The 21,235-nt window shown below is 43.3% G+C and overlaps 1 non-coding gene across 1 annotated transcript; it reads left to right on the top strand.

The window, feature by feature from the left end:
- Nucleotides 1-2,031: 2,031 nt before the first annotated feature.
- TRNAV-AAC lies at nucleotides 2,032-2,104 on the top strand. Its single transcript has one exon. It is a non-coding gene; the product is annotated as a tRNA-Val (tRNA).
- The last annotated feature ends 19,131 nt before the right edge of the window (nucleotides 2,105-21,235 follow it).

The following is a 21,235-nucleotide window of genomic DNA, read 5'->3' as shown; positions in this document are numbered from 1 at the left end:
AAGTTCAAAGAAGAAATCCTTTTCTTTTTTATCCCCCCTTCCTCTTGCTCTGCTTTTCCAGTCCAACCTCAAATACAGAGCAGAAATTTTAACAAGACCTTGTTTAGATTTTGGAAACAGAACGGAAAGAGCCTAATCCTGCTTAGCTGGGTGCTGCCAGCTCAGGGAGGGCAGTGGGCTTTGTGAAGACATTGAGCATCAAGCAACCTGGCACATGTTCTTGTACCTGATGTCCATCACCAGGGTTGCTTGTACCTTGGACACACTTGCACGTAATTCCCTGTACAGAGGAAATCTAGAAGATATAACTCGGTATGTCTGGTGCCAAGGACAGATCTGCATTGCCCCCATTTCCATATTTACTGCCATGCATAAACACCAATATGAAAGTTAGATGAGGTTGTTCATTATCAGAACTCATCTGTCTCACACTCCAAGCCAACGTGTGGCTTATCCTTGCATACAATTAATTACACTTCATCCTCAGTAATAACTGGGCTTCTGCTCTCTTTTTTTTACCTCCTTTAAAACAGGAAGCATTGCCAAAAGCCTCCTATTTTATCTATATAAAGAGAGTTTTTAATAAACAATCAGGCTGATTCACCAGAATCCTGAATTCTCTAAGCAGAACTTTCAAATGAGGCAATGAAGTATTATTTTTTCTATTTCAGATGGAGACTCAGAGATGCCTAATTCAGGCAGAACCTTAAGCATAAAATTACAAGTCAAGATGTACTCAAGGCAAAGGAAAGAGAGCTAAAAACATTTAAATGCCCACTGTAGCTGTTCTGGTAAGCATTAATCATGCAAAATTCAGCAGTAATTAGTTCTTGAAAGCAACCATTTCTGGGCAGAAGCAGCCCTGACTTAAAAGGGAAAGGCCTGCCTATGGATGCACAATTAGCTGTCATTCCAATGGTGCTAATGAGCGAGGATAAGTGTTATTCCTCCTGGCTCCCCACAAATGGGGGTGACAGCAAGGGATGGGACTGGAGGACCAAGGAGCAACCCCATGGTGCCGGAATCCTGAGGTCTGGGCATCATCCACGTTCTCCACTATCTGGCTCTACTTTTTGTGTTCATATATCATACACTGGACACTCAAAGTTCATCTGTGCTACACACAAAGTTCATCTTATACTACACCGAGATATTTCAACAATGGGTAACAACTTTCACCAATTCTAAACCCAGAAAGAACTAGAAATGTAATTAATACATAACACAACTTCTGTTGTATTACTGGAAAGGAAAAAAAATGCCATTTTCTCAGTTCCTGGGTTTTATGAGTGATGGAAATAAAATGGTACACAAGAATGGACTGTGTCTATTATCACAGACAGAAAAACATGCTTTTTCTTACTGGCTGACCTCTGCAATATCACAGCTTAGCCAATTTGGTGAATTTTTTTATTCTTTGTATTTTTACAACTGCAAGTGAGGTTTCTATGATTATAAAGGATCACAGCCATGAAAAAGCATTTGCTATAACATTTTACTCCATTATACAAAGCCGACAAAAGCACTGAAGTCATGAGAAAGATTTCAGGCACAATATGCATTTAGAGCCACCAAAACCTAGTACAAAGAACATGTCTTAAATTTAATCCAAATCTTTTATTTTCCCATTCACTCTATTCACTTCATTTCTTCTCATGCAGTCCACTTAATAATGTCCAACAACTGGATCTGAAAATGCTAAAAAAGTTATCTGTGGTTAACACGAGAGTCAGACCTCAGTGGGTCAGGTTGCTTAGTTGGTTTCTACGCAGTCCATCAAGCCTCATCTTCGGAAAGGGCTTGCGATCCCCCCATCCAATTCATCACTCAACACTCATCAAAACCCACAGGAGGAGCTGCATTGGCCCTGACTGGTAAGAGATGAGACCACACATCAGTCTTGTCTACTTCATCTACAAGTTCTATGGCAGGGCGTCACACAGGAGGTGGTGCAACTGTACCATAAAACCCAAACACCTGTTTAGCAACAACTTATTTTTACAGCACTTCTATGCAGCACAAGCCTACAGTGTTTCTGTAGTGTAGTGGTTATCACGTTTGCCTAACACGCAAAAGGTCCCTGGTTCGAAACCAGGCAGAAACAATTTTTGGGATGAGACGAGGGCCATGAAGATGCTCCTAGGGCTGGAGCACCTCTCCTACTGAGAGAGCTAGAGAAGGCTCCAGGGTGACCTCATTGCGGCTTTTCAGTACTTAAAGGGGGCTTATCCAAAAGATGGAGAGCTCAATCAGATAATGACAGGAGAAGGGGGAATGGTTTTAAACTCAAAGAGGGGAGATTTAGATTAGGAGAAAATTCTTCACTCAGAGGATGGTAAGATGCCGGAACAGGTTGCCAGAGAAGCTGTGAATGCCCAATCCTGAAGGTGTTCAAGACCAGGTTAGATGAGGCCCTGAGCAACCAGATCTAGTGGGTGGCATCCCTGCCTAAAGCAGGGGGGGGTGGAACTAGATGATCTTTTAGGGTCCCTTCCAACCCAAGCCATTCTATGATTCTGTGTATAACCATTTTCATTGCAAATATCATAGAAATTAGGACTCTATTCCTGAGTTTCCTTAGTTTAGTCACAAAGCTTAAGCTATACCATCAGACAAGGCTGATTTTCATTGCCTCCTCTGATATTCCTGATTCCAATGAGCCATCTGGGTGACCTCTTTTCCTACAGCTACCCTTACAGCAGTTTCCTAACATGCAGGGCAATGGCAATAACTGTAGCTACATACAGCTACTTCCAAAGTAAAATGAGAGCAGCCTAACTAGTTAAACAGCAAAAATACCAGCCTGATATATTCCTGTGCATTCCCAAACCACTTAGTAACTGGTACATTTCTTGCCACACAGCTGTGTCTGAGCTTCTGTGCAGCTGCCTCATGTAGGGAGCCCTCAGAAAGGTGGACACAGCTGCTTCACAACCCATCGTGGATTGCCCTCTGCAACCACACTGGTAGACACAGAGACATGACAGCAACGGGCTGAGATAGAGCAGAGAATATGAAGCAGAGTGAAGGCTTTAAGGGTGAGACAGGAGAGGAACAGCCTAGAGACTTTACAAAGAGTTTGGGAGAACTGGGGAAAAAAGAGCACTAAATGTAGAGCTTTGAACCAGGGAAAAGAAGGTGAAAATGGCATAGAAAAACAACAGGAAAATGCATATCAAAACAATAAGAAAGCAAAATAAAAACAGGAGAAGGAATGAGTAAACGAGAGAATTAAGGGGCTTAAACTGATAGCTTTATTATTCTCTGAAAGCCCCTTTAGTACTAATAACAGGAAAGATTAAAGGTTTTTCAACCATCAGATTTATAAGATCTTACTGGATCTCATTCTAAATGTAATTTCTGCAAACATTAAATGCAAACCAGAGGAGATTTTCACATGGGGCTAAAACTGGTTTGAAGTCTGAAACAAGCTTCAAAAAGCGGTGTGCTGAACAATGCTCTCCTGCAAGAGGTAGCTACAGCTATCTTTCACTAGAAAAACTTAAGTAGTTTTGATACAGAAAAGTTTCTTTTTCCAAAACAGAAAAATAATAATTTTCAAGATAAGCAGTGAGAAAAGTATTATTCTGAATCAAAATGCAGTTGTCTAAATTTTTGTGAAAGAAATGAAGACTTGAGACCCCTGGGCACAAACTACCAAAAGGCCTTACGTTCCCATGGCTTTAGGGCACCTAATAAGCTTCAAAAGGACTCTGGGAAGTAGCACTGAGATTTCCAGCACAGTCCTTGGGGTTTTCAAGATTTCTGTCACCTTACAGTGGAGGAGTCCCCAAGGCCATCACATGGCCAACAGCCCCAAATCCTTCTAGATTTTAGCTAAAGCCTCAATATGGAACCAGAAATCTTCACCTGTGTCGTGGTTCCGCTCGAGTGGGCAGCCGAGCTCCACCACAGCCGCTCTCTCACTCCCCCTCCTCAAAGAGGAATGGGGAGAAAATATGTGAAAAGGGCTCAAGGATTGAGATAAGGACGAGAAAATCACGCAATAATTATTGTAACGGGCAAAACAGACTCGGCATAAGGAGATAGTAAGATTTATTGCCTACAACTAACAAGCGAGAGAAGTGAGAAAACAAAGGAAAAAAAACCAAAAGCACCTTCCCCCCCCCATCCACCCTTTTCCACCTCCTCCCCCCGAGCGGCGCAGGGGAACGGGGAATGGGGGTTATGGTCAGTCTACAGCACTTCTTCTCTGCCGCTCCTTCTCGGTCACTCTCATCCCCTGTGCTGTGGGGTCCCACCCATGGGATGCAGTCCTTGATGAACTGATCCGGCGTGGGCTTCCCACAGGCAGCAGCTCTTCCAGAACTGCTCCAGATATGGGTCCGTACCACGGGGTCCATCCCTCAGGAGAAAACTGCTCCAACCTGGCTCCCCTATGGGCAGCAGCTCCTGCCAGGTCACCTGCTCCTGCGTGGGCTCCTCTCCACGGGCTACAGGTCCGGCCCAGAATCTGCTCCGGCAGGGGTCTTCCACAGGCGGCAGCCTCCGTCGGTGCAGGGCCACCTGCTCCACCGTGGTCTCCTCCACGGGCTGCAGCGTGGAACCCTGCTCCACCGTGGTACTCCATGGGCTGCAGGGGGACATCCTGCTTCACCATGGTCCTCACCACAGGCCGCAGGGGACTTCTGCTCCGGCACCTGGAGCACCTCTCCCCCTCCTTCTACACTGACCTTGGTGCAAGGCTGTTCTCCCACTCCCTTGACTCTCCCGGCTGCTGTGGCGCAGCGTTTTTTCCCTGTCTTAAATATGCTCTCACAGAGGCGCAAAACAACATCGCTTATTGGCTCGGATCTGGAAAACAATGGGGCCCTTCCCAAACATGGGGCAGCTTCTAGATCTTTCTCACAGAAACCACCCCTATGGCTCCCTGCTACCAAAACCTTGCCACGTAAACCTACTACAACCTGGTGCCTTTCAAAACAGAGTTTTGTAATTACTTGTCATTCCACGTCAGAGTGCTCACCACATGCTGCCTGTGGTTCATGCATTGCCTGACGATGCAGGACTCAGGAGAGGGAAGGCCAAAGTGCTGGCAGGAGACCAGTGGAACAAACAAGAACTTGACCCTCACCCATGAGATGGCTGACACCTGAATGGCTGCTCTCCTTGGAGAATAATCTTAGTAGACAAATTCCTTTGAAGCAACAGAAAGCATAGCCATGCCTGAAGAGCATGGGCCAGGCAATAAAATGAATGGTTTATATATTAAAACAAATTTAATGCCAAACTCTCATGCTCATCACGTGAACACACTCAAATTCATTAATAGAAACTAGTCGATTCCCCAAAGTACACGCTGAGATAATAGAACAAACGCATCTGTACTGACAGTCATTGGTAAATGGCTAATCAATCCCTCAGTGCTTCTTAATTAGCAACTGCAGGAGACCCTTTTAATTGGCATCTGATACTTGATTTGAACAGACAAATAAACTGCCACTCAGCCTTTTATTGGCAGCCAACTTTTTTTTTTTTTTTCCTCCCCCCTATTAACTCCACTCTAGCTCCAGGAGACCATTTCTGACGACCAGCCTAAATTACCAGCTCCCTAACACAGACTAGCTTGGCATCCTGAAGTATTTTATCATGATTTCGGTGCTGATGTTGCATTGAAACACTGCATATGCTCTACTGATTGCTCAATATGGTTTGTATTAATACAAGTTGTAGTCTGTCACTGTTCAGAGAGTAGGTAGTTACAAGGGATGCATTGGTTACTTTATAACTGGAATAATTTATTATTGAACAAGCAAGTTCAACAAGCACTATAAAATCAATTTGTAATTTTTATGCACTTCATCTGGACTGAAAAATGGTTTTGTTCTCCACTATTTTCTGACTAGACCTCTTCGACAGAAAAAGGGGGAATAAAGCTTTTAAAATTGCATTTTGGTCAGCAATGCACTCTGGAAATCAAGATTAAAGATGACAGTTTTCAGATGCATAAGTTACGCTTACTTTGTTTTATGGACCTAAGGCCACCACGGTGTCAGGCGTTCCATCGTGAATGAAGACCACACAAAGGTTAAAAAAAGAAATATATTTTGACAGAGTCAGCCAAAAACTTGGCTGATTTGCATTAGCTGGAAAGCTAGTACGGTTTTGTTTACTCCTTCAAAACACTGATTCACAAAGGCACGTAAGCTGGTGTTATTAAAAGTTTCAGGAGGAACGGCAGTTTTGGAGGAAGCAAAGTAAAACATGGGGCGCGAAAATCTTCAGTGGCTGTGCCTACAATTGCTATGCAAGACACAAAGCACACATCTTCCCAGTAGCACAAAATCCAATTAATACAGTTCTGGGAAGACTCACTGCTCCTGTTCTGACGATGATTTAAAGATGCAATGACAGATTGTGGGAGTTAGCTTGGTCTAACACCCCTAAAAGCCTTGTTAATACCAGCAAGATTTACTTAGCATGTGTCCAGCTGGTCAAGTTTGAAAGGCAGCTCACATCCCTACTGGCAGGTGTGTCAAGGCTGTGCACTGCAGTACCTGAGCAGGAGGAAGGAGGAAGGCCCAGATATCTGAACTAATAGGAACTGTTGCACAGTTTGGAAATACAGGTACTCTACTGCTATTTACTTACTTTTTTAATATTCAGCCTCTTGGAATCAAACATCCTATGAGGTAGTTGCACCAGCATCCCAACAGACTCTACGGAAGGGAAGGGCAAGGAGCATCACACAAAACAAGACACACGCTGTTTCCTCTGAACAAAACCTATTGTTTTTTTCACTGCAAGGTAAAAGGGCTGTGGCTGCTTAATACAAAGGGAAAGGGGATGGGAAGACACTCTGGAAGAACATATAGCTTGAAAAACTAAATCTTTCTAAGCTGGAGTTTGGAGAGTGAAGAAAGAAGTATACGTGTTAGGGAAAGCAACCCCTGAAAGTGGCGGCAGATAGCTTGCTCACACACAAGTTCAAGTTTCGCAGTATCATTTATCACTTGTGACAGCAGCTTACAGTGAGAAAGGTTCAGCCTTTGCAGAAGGAGAGTAATACCTCTTTAGCAGTGATATTGGGATTTTCAACGTCTCACCTATGAAACTAGCACAAACACACATCTGATAGAGGCATACAAGTAGTAACGCACACAAAATATAAAGAGGATACTCATTGGAATAAGCCAAGCACCATCATCTCCTTTCCTACTACCAGTGGACTTCCTCTCACTCAAAATCTTCTATGCCCACAGATTATTTTTTTTCATCTGAGAAACATCCTAAATCCATCATGTGCCTGTGGATGTCGTGTAACAATTTTAAGGCAAGCATTGAGTTAACCAGCATTCAAAGCACTGTTTTGTGAATTTCAGCAGTGTGTAAGCTGCCAGCATGGGAGGAAAGAAGACTTGTTATTAAAAAGGAAAGGAAGGGTTGATGATAATTTGGACAACTTCGATTTTCTTGTTCATGCCTGAAGCAGTCCATATACTTCCTTTCTTAGAAAGAATGCATAGAAAGATGAGAAGTGGCTGCTCAATAGGAACTGAGAGAATATTGAACAGAAAGTTTAGAGTTTGAATTAAATGGCAGAGCTGTTAGAAAAGCTGTGGTGATCCAAGGTTTTGGAGACACAACACTGTCTGCATCTCTATTTGTACATGAAAATTTCTGTTTCCAACTCCAGTCTGGAAGAAGAGTTATGGTTCAGAAGTGCTGCTGCCTTGCCCAAGGAAACTACTTAGGCTGCTCTGTGTTTTCTGTAACTTTTGTGGACTGAAATCCAGGTGGACAACACTGCTGACAATGCCTCACAATATCTCCTCATGCACAACCAAGAGTACAAAGAAATTCTTACAAAAGTAACCTAGCTCAGGAGTCTTGCCCATAAGAGAGAAGAGAAAAATGAGTCCATTAAATGGAAATGCCTACAAACCATTACCTAACCTGTTTTGTAAAAAGTGGGGATTAGTCAAATCTCCTTAAATCACGCAGAGACATCGCTGCTGAACACATTCAGCCAGGCTCCCTGCTGAGCAGCACAGGGTTCCCTGCATGCCCTTACCTCCCTGCTGTGCTGCTTCCCTGACTAAACCCAGAGCACAGGGAATCTGCATCCATTTGTTGAGATGTTCTCTCTGGGTCTGACAGATAGAAGCCTTCCAGCAGAGGTCTTACCACCACAGACTCATATCTGCCAGCTCCAGATGCCTCAGTGCAGACACAACTGGAGTACGGCATTATTTAACTCACTCCCAAACCTCAGCTTTGTGTGCATCCTTTTCAAGTCAACTAAGGGCTGTCTGTACAGCTACACAATTTCGGTGACACGGGAGCAGTGATATAATCAACACCTGAAGGGAGCTTTAAACAGTCTGAAGATGTAATTACTCCAAAACCGGGCAACGAACTGTGCAAATGCCATCCCCACCAGATCAGAAACAGCACTGCTTTCAGATTCAAGTGCAGAAGTAATTTTCTCAGGCTGGCTTCCCCCCAGCAGCACACGGATGAAGCTTCACAGCTCCTAAGGGAGCGGCTGCAGTGCTGCAGGATGGCACAACCACAGGGTGCAGACACCTCTAAGGGCTTTACCTGGGCTGGCACAGGCTGGCCACTGGGCAAACCAGACCCCAGGAATCCACCTGGAGCCACAGGCACGTATTCAGCACCTGGAGACTGGGCTGTCCCAACAGCCCATGAGACCCAAGCTGTTTAGAGCAGAGCCAACTGCAGGTGTACTACCCATCTTCAACCTCACCTCTAAACACCGCATTAAGCATTGAAGAGTGGTGACAGGCCAGCAGTGCTCAGGCACTGAGATGTTTCAGCTTTGTAGTGCTCTTTGCCCTGGCAGTTTTACCCAGGGAAGTTTGCAGGCAGGGGAAATAGAGAAGCTGAGAGAGCAATACTGCATACAGAGAGGGATTTGTCTGACATGGAATTGGGGTATATATAATTTAAGCTCATGCATACTTATGGTGGCTGGCATTTGTTGTTACACCTTCCAAGGGTTTTTTTAATGGCTCCAAGAAACACTTACAGGGTGAAATATAGCTCAAGACCTGGACTTCCCAAGATATTTCAGCATTAATGGATTACAGAAATACCAAGGGAGGGCTAGAAATCATTCCTTAAATACTCTCAAAGGTAATGAAATAAAACCCACTGAAAGATAAATAGGATCACCAAGGCCTGAATATTATTATTTTCTACTTTAATCAGGTTCCTGAGAGACCTACAACCAATGATGCCAATTAGCAATAAACAATAATAGCGCTTACATGGACCTATCCAGTTCCGAGATGTTACAGGCGCTCATCTACGAGGACACAGGAGACTGATGAGGCACACGCTATTCTTCAGTATCACCAATGCCAGATACAGTTGGAGTTTCTGTTCCATAGGAAACACTCAAGGGCTGCAGTTTCTGTTCCAAACTATAATAATTTATCTAAAAACTTCATTTCACAGGCATTTTTAAACACACTTCATTTTAATTGACAAATCATAAAAATAATTGATGTCAATAAGAGGTCTGTTTCATGACTTTGCTCTAAAAGCTGATCTTTTTCAAATATCTCAACTCCATTTTTCTTTCAAAATCTAGTTTCATCAAACTGACACCTACTGCAAAGTTGAATTCTGATAAAACCTTTTTCTAGAAGAAAAATGCACTAGTCCAAAATAAACCCTGAAACAGAAGAGACTGGGGCCATGGACAGCTACTTCTCATCTCCTCCATGTTAAAGTACTTCTAAATAAATTACATTCAGATATTATTCAGCTGCATTACTACCAAGAAAGAAAATTCAGACAGGCTTAAGTAACTAGCAAGTATTAAAAGAGCCTTAGCCATGAAACATAGACAGCAGAGTGAGATGTTAAATTTTAATAAACAGAGCTTAAATTAAACCTATTCCTCTGGCAGCTATCTGGCTAAGCTAAAGGACACTCCCGTGTAACCCCTATCATAGGGAATTTGTTTTCTCCAAACATTCGCCTGATGTATGATTGTCTTGCAGTGATAGGAAGCATTCCCTTCTTAGATGGTGACTCAGAAGTTATTAAACACACACACAAACACTAGCCTATCTTAATTATGTCTTCATCAAATGCAATCACAGAGGCTTGAACTTTCAGCTCAGCCACCTTGTGCCTCAAAGTAAATGTAATCCTTCAGACAAAATGTTTACCAAGCTGAATAACCCAGAGCGGTGGTAGACCGGTGTCAGATGAAAAATTAAGAGCCTTGATGCTTCTAAAAGCATTCCAAACAGTGGGGAAAAAAGCAATCAAAATGCATTAGCAAAGGAGGGTATTCACACCTCCCCTCTACCCATTTTTAAGCCATAAAAGCAAACGCCACATGAGCTAAGCAGATAAAGCTTGAATAGACAAGATTAATTAGAAAACAAAATAGGAATGGGAAAAGATGATGTACTTCCCTCCCCCCCCCCCCCAGATTTGTGTTCTGTAACTGGCCACTTAAAAAAAAAAAAAAAACAAAAAAAAAAACCCACAAAATCCTAGCATGGGTGACACTTCCTTGTCTTTCTTTGAGTAATGAACCGATTTTCATGTTCCTTGAAGATAAGGCAACTTTTGACTATGAGAAATATAGGAGAAAGTTTTCTATTATAGGTATAGGTCAGCTAGAGAACAGCAGCAGAAAATTGCTATACCCTACAATTGCAGTGATATAAAGTTGTGGAACATAAGTTTTCCGATGGACTGCTATACTCCCTTCTTTTTTTCAGTTTCTGAGACTTCAAGGGCAGGTAACAAGAGACAAGACTGGTCTCTGATGGAAGTTATTCATTTCATAGATAAGGGGAATGATGGATCACTGGAGGGGGTAAGAAAAAAAAAAAATGAACTGAAACTTTTCTGTTTCAGCACTGGGCTAAATGAGGATGGGCAGGGAGTCAGCCTGGCTGGAAACCACCAAGGACAATTTGTTCAATCTGGTAAGCATTGAAACTGAAGCTTCAGATCGTGTAGCTTGATGTTCCTCTAAAACTCATGGATACAGAACAAATTTCTAATTTTTTCTTCTCTCTCCCCCCTCCCCCCCCCCCCTTTTTTTTTTTTTTTTTAAATAATGCGAAATACAACGGGGAATTGTTTAGAAAGAAATATCCCAATGCTTCACAACTCACTTCTCTCACAATAAACAAGGGAACCCAAATTCCTTAAAGTCTAGAAAAGGAAACTGGCTTCACCTCCAACTCCCTGTATCTCCTTTCTTTGGAGTTCTTTTCTACATGCTTATGTGTGCACGCCCATATTTGCGGAAAGAGAGGCTCTAAGATACCAAAATAAGCTATGCACTGGTAAAAGGCTACTCCCCAATTAACAATGCTGACAACTGAATGTGCTTTAAATCTTCTACTGGAAAATCTCTCTTGCAACCTCATCGTTGCTTTGAAAAGAAAGAAAAATCCAATGATAAAAAAATTCAACACTGCAGAACTGAACTTTTTTTTTTTTGAAATTTGAATGTAAATTAAAAATATATATATATTGTTTTATAGAAACGTCTAGAACTAAGTTCTTGAAACAGCAATAATTAGAAAGAAAAATAAGCTTCTGAAATGTTTGCAGCTTCCTCCTTTTTCAGAACTGTTTGGGTTACACATTGGGTTTGTTTGTTTTCTGACGCAGACAGCTGAAGTGTTGTTTAGACTCATCCTGCTGTCAATAATCATCCTCAGCCACATGCCACTAATGCAAGGACAGCTAAACTTTCTGAAGATAAATGACTAACTACTGATGGTTGGTGTTTTGCCTGTTTCTATTCAGTTGGCTCTCACGCTTGACAGTGACAGTACAACATCATAGACAACTGGCTTCTTGTCATCTGAGCAGCCAGACTGAAAAAATTCACCCTCTTCTGACTACACAGTTCTTGTAGATCTGATACAGGCTTACTTATACTGCTCCCTCTCCTTCCTGCGGCTGTGGATTCCATACTGTTACTCCTCAGAAAGACATATGTGAATCAAATAGCAAAGAATTTAGTGATGTCCTTGTTCTTCCTAAGTGCTCTAGTACTAGCATAGACAACCTTCCCCCTCGTGCAAATTTAATTGTTGGTATTCTTGCTACATCAGCAGGTGCTGACTTCTTCATAAAACTTGTATGATTAAAACCTTCTTCCTCCTCAGAAAGAGGGGAGCAATCTCTACTTTTAAGGTGAGTGTTGCCCTGCTTACTCAAGTGCACTAGTCCACTGATGCTCCGTTCAAGTATCTTACCAGCTGAGAAATGAGGCCCTACTCAGCATTCAGGTTAGGAGTGACAAAAACCTCACTATCACACAGTGAAATGCCTTCATCACCTCCAGTGTTGTCCCTGTTCTGACCCTTCCGGGATTATTTAAAAAGGAGGAAAAAAAAAAAAAATAGCATTAAGTCACTAAGCTGTTCAAGCAACAGATAAATCAAAGATTTTATAGCTCAGGAGGAAAGAACGTGGGTGACACCTAACCAAAATAAGAGAAGGCTTATTAGTACTGAGCTGAGTAGTTGTGCTACAGCATCTCTGCAGCACAAACGTCATTCCTGTGTGATGGGGTGCTACGAGAGATGAGGAAGGATTCTTCAACGATAGCAAAGAAAAGAAGAAAATTGAATTCCCCATCACTCAGCTGTAAGGAGTCTAATGAAGTGACAAGCAGTTTTCCTAAAATAAAAGGGAGAAATGCATGCCTCTGTCTCAATAAAGACCATTAGACTGAAACCTGAAAGAAGCTTGAAAGCACAAATACCAAGTTGGAAAAAAAAAAAAAAAAAAAAAAGAGACATCTCTGCTAGCAAAAGCCCTTGCCTTGCCCAGGTACCCAGAGGCTTCATCTCAGCAGCAGAATGCAGATATCCTAAGGCCAGGCACACAGGCACAGAGAGCTTGGTAAAAGCTCATCCCACAGCCAATCTGTAGATATTGCGTTGGCTGTCTCTGCTCTGCTGGGTGTCCCTGGGGACAGAGCACACCCCCCTCGAGGAGTATACCAAACCCTTGCTATAAACGTTCAGTCATCTTCAATCAAGCTCCTCTTTTCCCAATGGAGGGCTTTTCCCTGGTGGATAAGTTCCAGTAAAACCTCTCCAAATTACTTCCTGAGGGCAATGCATACATGAGCTCAGGACTTCGACAACACTGGATCACTTCCAACATCCTCCAGTCAGGCAAATCCAGCCCTCCATACCTAATTAAATTGCAAGTAAAAAGCTAATAGTTTGTTTCATCACCCAAGTGCCTAGCAGCCAAGGCACTCACTTTAAAAGGACCTAGCCAGAAACCACAGGTATTCAAGTGATCTTTTATTACAAGTATTTGTCATTAGCCAGACCTTCCAGGCATCGGTTCCTAGATGTCTGCACAAGGGGAAAATAAAAGCTAACATGAGCTAGCAGGAGTTGGAGAGAGGCCTTCCAAACCATGTCCTAGCACAGGATGCCCCAGGAGCAAATCTAGCCTGCCAAACACCTAAAGCAATCACCACGTGTTCGTAACTTGTTTCCCCCCACCTCCCCAAGAGTGGACAAATTATATTGACTATGTTTCTGAGGACCTTCACTGCCTGGTCTCCTATGGATGCTGCTTTGAACTCACCTATGGAAATTTCAGTTCTCCCACTTGTCCTCCTTTCACTCAGGTATGCGTCCAAACTTGCTTGTGACATCATGTAAGATCTGGAAAGAGGCATCAAGAACAAGGTGGTTAAGGAGAATTCATTTTAATGTCAAGTGAAGGTGTCTTTTCTTTAGTTCTGCTTGAAACAAGTTGCAGATGAGCAGCTCGTGCTCTGTATACAGTCTGAAAACAAACTGACAGCCCCCTTCCTGAACACTTTACAGTGTGATTCCAGACAGGCAACGAACACTCCAAATTTATTTACTGATATTTCCAACGTTGATGGCTCTCAAAGGTACTTTGCATGGCAACTGCCCTTTTATTTAGAAAATAAGCAAAACTAACAAAGCCAGAAATATCACTTTGGGCCACTTCTAACGCACTGAATTACACAAGTCTAAATTAAGCTGAAACTGTTCCCATAAGGAAGCATTAATTCTGCACTCTCCAAATCCAGCAATCTTGAAGATATTTATCAGGAATAGACAATTCAGGTTTGTGCACTTAAATCACTGTGTGTTACAAAGGGGCACATATGCTGAGTGTCTCCTTACTGCTCTTTTTTTCATCACCTATGTCATATATCATTGCCTATGTCATATTTCAGCTCTGTGGAAACCCTGCTTGGAAAGAGCATCAAAGGAGAATGCCCATTCCTGTGCCTCTGCTAGAGAATTTGTTACAAGTTACCTTCTAGAGCAAGATAATTTCAAGTATTGGAGACTTTTTCCCCTGCAGGAGGTCCCCCACCATGATGTGTATAGACATGGAGAAACCCTTCTCCCCCCCCCCGTTTTTTTTTTTTTTGTTTGAGGTTGGGCAGGGGCACCAAGAAAAACCTCGGTGCCTCTTCCAAGAAGAGTTGACAATTTTCCTGCTCTTCCTTCAGAGCTCAGGTAACACCCAAAAGGCAGAAGGCCTCCAGCAAACCAAGAAACCTTCAGAAAAATCTCAGATTCAGATGTCAGCTATTTAGATAGCTCCGGGGCAGCACTGTTGACATGACTTAACAGCTCTCCATCACTTTAACCACAAGCCCTTGCACGTGGGAAGTTTCATCATGCCTATCAACAGGGCATTGTTTACATTTAACCTTAGCATTTGCCCTTCTTAAAATGGAGATAGGTCAGAAAGGAAAGATTTGGCTTACTGTTCACAGCATTTATCGACCTGAAGAGACTATTATGATAGACTGTGGGTCCACGGGGTCACCCGCACTCTGACTCTAGTTTCCTTAAAGCTATAGATTTTGTGATTACAGCGGCTTGCTTTCTTACACTGATAGCCGTGGGTGCATTTAGCCAACAGTTGCAACTACACAACCCTGCCCAGCTGAAAGCAAAGACCCAGAGAGAAATCTCAGCACACGTTCTGCTCTGGAGTAAGGATCAGCATTTTGTCTATGTAGGAAGGCAGAGCTTTGAGTACACACCCAGAGACAAGGTAACTCCATGTTGAAGACACATAAAGGTAAAGCCGTGGCCCAAGAATGTGTCTACACAGCATCATCCAGCACCAAAGCTGGTGCTGTGGTGGCAGAGGGCTTGGCATTCAACCCCCAAGCCGAGTGCTGCATTTCCCAGGCCTGGCTCCTGGCCAAGCTGACCTTTGTTTTGCCACCCTTCCTTCAGCTTGCTTAAGAGCTCCTCTGTGCCATACAGGCAGAGCAGCCCTGATGTTCAGCTGTGCCTGAACCCCTGGGATGTCTGGGGGTGCTCAAGCCATTTTCACCAGTGCAACTTCAAAACATGGAAACACTTTAATCCAGATGAAGCTGCAGCAAGGGAAGTGCTGATTAGGCTCCGGATAAGCCACACATAAGGCCTGGCCATGATACTATTCTGATAGAGACTGTGGTCTCTACCTGCGACAGAGCTCTGTGGGTACCTAGGACTGCCCTCCTTCAACATTTTTACCTCTGTCAGCCAGTCTAAAACATCACCATGCCAGGCATTCAGTGCCCAATTCCCCTTCACATGAGGGCACAGGAGTATAGAGCTGGCCTATATTTCAGCAGCAGCCTTGGGCTTGCATGCCCCAAAACATTTTTTGCTTTCTTTCTTACACTGATTTGCCCCACCTAACAATATCTTCTCATGTGTAGTTTCTAAGATAAATCTCCATCCCCAGAAGGGACTGACAGGATGAAATAGTAGCTTACACCATGGATGCTTTTCATAGTACTTTAACTTGTGTCCTACACGGTATTTTTATTTGCTTGTACAAAACACTATAAAGCTAGATTGAATTTTCTTGGAAATCACAGGAACCAGAGCAGTGCTGTGAAGCACTCCTGAGCCCATCAACCTGCATGGGAAGATTTTAAGGTTTCTGGTCACAAGACTTTTTAAAAACCATCAGCTCTCAGAGGAGGAAAGACACAAATCTTCACTTTTATTTGCTAACTTGATTGGCACATTATTTTTCCTCCAAGATCCTGCTGAGTCTGCTTGGCTCGTGGCCAAGGGATGGGTTTTGCCTCCCTATCTGTACCAAGTTCAGTATGGCTGTGTGCAACTCAATGCGGATAGGGGCAGAAACAGATTACTAAATAAGCCCATTTCCCTAGCAACAATCCCCTTTCCTCCAGCACTTTCAAACTCTGGTTTGCAGCATCACTTCTCTTGACCCTAAGTAGGTGAGAGCTATGTCAATACCAAGTGTCAAATTCAGATGGCATAAATTGCTCTGAAGCTCCTACTTTTTCCCCCACCTTTCCTGCCACCTGAACTTAAACTGCCAACGCTTTGCATTGCTGGTGAGATCCCTGCACAGAGGGACCTGTGGCATTTAATGTGCATGAACCTTGCTCCAGAGGGCATCTGGGCATTCAAGTACTGAATCAGTATTCCACCAGTGACATCCTTAACTAAGTGAAATCTTCATCCTGAACGTGCCCATTTTTCAGAAAAAGACAATGATCTCTGAGCAGACTGTATCTGTTCAGGACACAGAAGTTTTTGTTCTTAACAATCTTCGGTAGGAATGAAGACAGTATTTCTCTGCTCCTAGGGCAACTAATTAGTGCTCAGAGCTGTGTTCAAACATTTTTCCTTAATGACACACACTTTGGCTACCGCTTCACACCAAACTTCCCATAAGCTAAAACCTTTAAGTTCTGTTCTATAACTTATCAGACCAAAAGCTAAACCCCTCCGCAAAACGAGGAAAAGGGGCCAAAACACAAAGGTGTTTAATTAAGAGACAAGTCTTCATTTACTAGTATTACAACGAATACAAAAACAAACAAACAAACAAAAAAAAAAACAACAACAACACACCATGAAGAGTTCCCCAGCAGATGAGAACCTCAGGGAGAAGAGGAAATACATGTTCCAAACCAATAGCCAGCATTTCCACCTTTGCTAGGCTAATACCTAGAACTGCCAGCCCAGTAGAAAAACATACTTTTTTTTTTTTTTTAAAATGAGTTCAGAGAAGTTGCTTACACACAGACTGAAAAACTCACAGCTGGCAGGACAAGGCACACCACCAGCAAAGAACCTGTGCTGCCATGACCAGTCCTTCATTTACATCCAGGAGCCACTCTCAGACAGGTGTTTGGCCGGGCTTCCCCACTGGATATACACCTCGCTAATTATCGGATTTGTCTCAGGACTACTGGCGCTAATTAACACTGCAGTCTAATTAATCAGAAATTCAAATTCCACAGAACAGCTTTTATGCAGCTATTTCTGCTGCACACAATGGAGGGATTCCTTTGGTTTTGTGTTTGGCTTTTGTGTTAGTTTTACTTTGAACTAGTAGCAGGATTAATAGGCTGGATATGAGTAGAACTGAGCACTAACATTGGTCTTACCAAAATCAAACACGTACACTTCCCCCTACATTGTATTTGCTTCTCAAAATGTGATGGTTCTTCACATGACAGTAATCAATTCCTTAACTGTTGCTTGCTCTAGATCTTGCCATATATCTAACCTGTGAGCAGCTCAGGCTTAGCAGAAGAGTCACCTGCCAACTTTGAAGGCTGAGATCTCTGCAGTCCTCCCAGTGCTAAAACTAAACACACCCTACCCACAGCTGCAATCTCCAGGTTTGTTCAACTACTGTTTCTTCAGGGACACATGCGTTTCTTTCACTACGTCGGTGGTGTTTCAAGGACAAACTGCACGTTTCATCTGGCCCTGCAAGAGATCAGAGCCAAGCCTGGCCCGTGCCATTTCAGGAGCCTGAAACATTTGCAGCAAAACACCAATCAGCATGGGCTCAGATACCAGTCACGTATTGTTGTCACCAGACCCCTGCTAACACTTCACATTAACCCCTTTCCCTCCCACATATTGTGAACGGACATTTAGCTTCCCAGTTACCATTTCTGCCCCTTAATCATCTGAAATTCTGGTCTCCAGTGAGAGATGGTCATGGGATAGTGCAGGATCTCCCGCATCTCCCAGAACCCCTATTAAAACAATTAAGCAACAGGGAAACATCTATCCCCTCTGGAACATTCACAAATTGCTATCTGGACCATATTAATTTCAGTCACGCAGTAAGGAAACATGCCATTTTATTTTTACTAAAACAATTATTTTTGCTGGATTTGACTGGAGAAAGCAACTGGCTGCTTTAAGTCCAAAATAAACTAAACTGTGAAACGCATAGCTGACCATAAACACTACACGCCTTTAAATAATCCTCTTTCCAGACTGATACTCCTCTACATCTCTAGGCAGGTTTGCCATAATCCTTAGCCCTACAATCTATTATTAAGGTGCCCTGTTAGCTATTTGTACTTTGCAATGCTTAAATAATTCAAATACAAGCAAGTGGGGTGTTCTACAAACCTACACTACAGAAGCTTACAGCATACGTGGCTTTAAGCAATTTCAGCACTTCAGTCCCACAGAATTTCACCAGTCCCAGACAATCCTCCATTCCCCATCCAGCAGGGCTCCAGGCCACTGGGAACCTGGTGTCCTACCTGATTTTACAAAACAGCAGGAGTAGAAGCTCACACCATCAGGGGCTGGCATTGAAAAAGCACATTGCGCTCACATCCCCTAAAATCCAGGTCAACTCCAAAGTAAAAAGCAGTTAAAGAAACCTTCCCCCTCTACCTATGGGCTGTTCTGGAAGATCTGCTTTACTGAATGATTTAGCAGCTGAAGGCAATAGGAGCTACAGGTGCTTGGCACGTCTGAAGCATCAGCCCTAATGAGGCAGGCATGGCAGAGAGAGCACAACTACCAAGGAGCATGGGCAGGGCTTAATCCTGCTGCTGTTACTGATCCAATGGGCCTCAAGATAAGCAAAAGTTAACCCTTATGTTAATTCTTGCTGGCTTTTACACGGGGTAATGCTGTTCTCAGTAGCCATACGCTTATGAAAACTTTCCCTTACGTAACATATTATAATCTAAATGCATCTGAGTATGAAAAAAAAAAAAAAAATAGAAAGGAAGCTCTTTGTGCCTTATGAGTACTGGGAGGCAGACATGAAACCTCAGAGTACTTGTGCATGTCTCCATTTCCCCTACACAATGGCGCTGAGAAATGCCAGCTCCAGACAGGCTGCAGCAGCTGAACATCAGCAGTGTGTTCACTGGGTGCACATTAACCCAAGTGCCTTTAAACTGGTACAAGGATAATTTCATGCAGGTCTTGCACCCTACTGAAAACCACGGCTTGTTTTCAATCTCCCATTACGCATCCATGCATCGCTGCGTTTGTTTTCCAGAGTCTTTGTAGGGAAGAAAGAGGGACTTTTGTGATCATCCTGCTGATTATACCTACAGCTGGTGAAAATTAGGGAAAGCCAGATGGTGCCTCACCAATCGTTCTGCAGCTGGCCACAAGGAAAGCAGCTGGGGGAGACAAACACTCCCACCATGCTCATCACAGAACAGCACAGAAAGGAAACGCATCTCCTCCTAGTAAAAGTCCAATTTCTATTACAAAATAGAGGTATGAGGGAAATTGTTTCATGTAATTGCTGAAGAAAAAAATAAATAGAAGGACATGCAGTTGCATCGTGAAATGAGGGCAGCAAAACCTAGCCTAGTGTGAGTAAATCCCAAGGTACGGCGACCAGCAATGTCCTTTAGCTGCAGATACGGTAGCCACGCCATGTCCCCTGCAATGCTTCACGTTTACATCTGCAAGCCTCATTTCCTCCCATCCTCTGAAATGCTAAGATCTTCCCCTCCTAAGGCAACACTGTACTGAGAACAGATGCAGCTCTAAGGCTCAGAAGCTGAACTATACATATATATATTTAAGCAAACACAGGATAGTTGTTCATTAACACAAAAAATGAGATGATATCGTAGGCTACAATGGAGCACTGCTCTACTGAGATGCTCCTCTGAAGGCCTGGACTTTGATCTCCTTTTACACGCCACATGCAGACCTGTGTTTGAAAGTTACAGGCACCGTAAGCTTCAGTTTGCCTTCCTCCTACCTGAACTAACCAAAAAAAAGGAATCTGCATTGAAAGCTTTCCATAGTTCTTAAGCACCAGCTGACTGTGAGGTGGGAACCGTCATTCTGATGATTTCACAGATGACTTGGAAAAGGCAATTTTTTACAGGGTCACTGACTTGCCTCTCTACACCTTTATCTTCATTGCATCTGAGGGCTCTTCAGCTGCTGAGTCCATTCCCAGAGCACTTTCCATCATATCTCTCGAGCCAGTCACGTTTTTTACCCTTGCAACCCTAAGCTGATAGTCCCATAGCCCTAGATAGACTGAAACTATTTTTTCCAGAGCTGTGATGATGGCGAGCACTCTAAAATTTCTACAACAGTTGTGTACATCTTACTATTTTTAATTCCTTACATGGGCAAGTTCTCTTAAATTGCTCAGGAACACTCAGGAATACTTGCACACTTGCTGGACCCTCAATGTGCTCAGTGGGTCAAATAATTTGTTGTGATCCACCACAGAAGAGCCCCCCAAAAATGGCAATCTCAGTCTGCAGAAGGTTAAAAGCCACTAGTGGCCTTACAGTGTGACAATAAAACGCCGAGTGACACCCTTTGTCAGAAATTGCAAAAGATTGCAAATGAAGCCGAAATGCTCATTTTCTGGAGACAGAAAACCAGAACAATCTCCAGAGATGTGGTGACAAACCGTCACAGTTCGTCCATCACTCCACACAATCAGGCTTTTGTTCCCTTCTGACAGTCCATCTTTCCAACGCACTGATTTTCTTGCAGCCGAGTACCACGCAGCACTGCTCCAGAGCATTAAAACAGCTTCTGCATTTCATCCCAGAGGCTTCCCCACTTAAATGACAAGGAAGGGGCTCTCCTGCATGCAGATTAGCCAGCTCTGCGCAGCCAGCTGGCATTAGCCCGCACAAGTCTGGGGCTATCGTGACAACCATCAGCTTATCGAGCTGGGACAATCTCATCCCTTGTGCACCTGACCCCAGGAAGGGACAGCACACAGTTTATTCACAAAATGCCAACATGCTCATCGACGTTGTAGCCATGTAAGAGGCTGTTTAACCCATAGTGTACAGAATATTGCCTCCCAGCTCAACCTACCTAGACATTAAAATCAGAAGTCCTGGCAGGTAAGTGCCTGATAAGAATAACACTTTGCCATTGAACTGCATGTGATGAGGAACATTTTTTACTAACTGAAAAGTTATTAGCTC

The sequence above is a fragment of the Aythya fuligula genome, chromosome 17 (assembly GCF_009819795.1).
Source record: "Aythya fuligula isolate bAytFul2 chromosome 17, bAytFul2.pri, whole genome shotgun sequence".
Classification (NCBI taxonomy): Eukaryota; Metazoa; Chordata; class Aves; order Anseriformes; family Anatidae; genus Aythya; species Aythya fuligula.
This window is presented reverse-complemented; position numbering and strand designations above follow the sequence as displayed.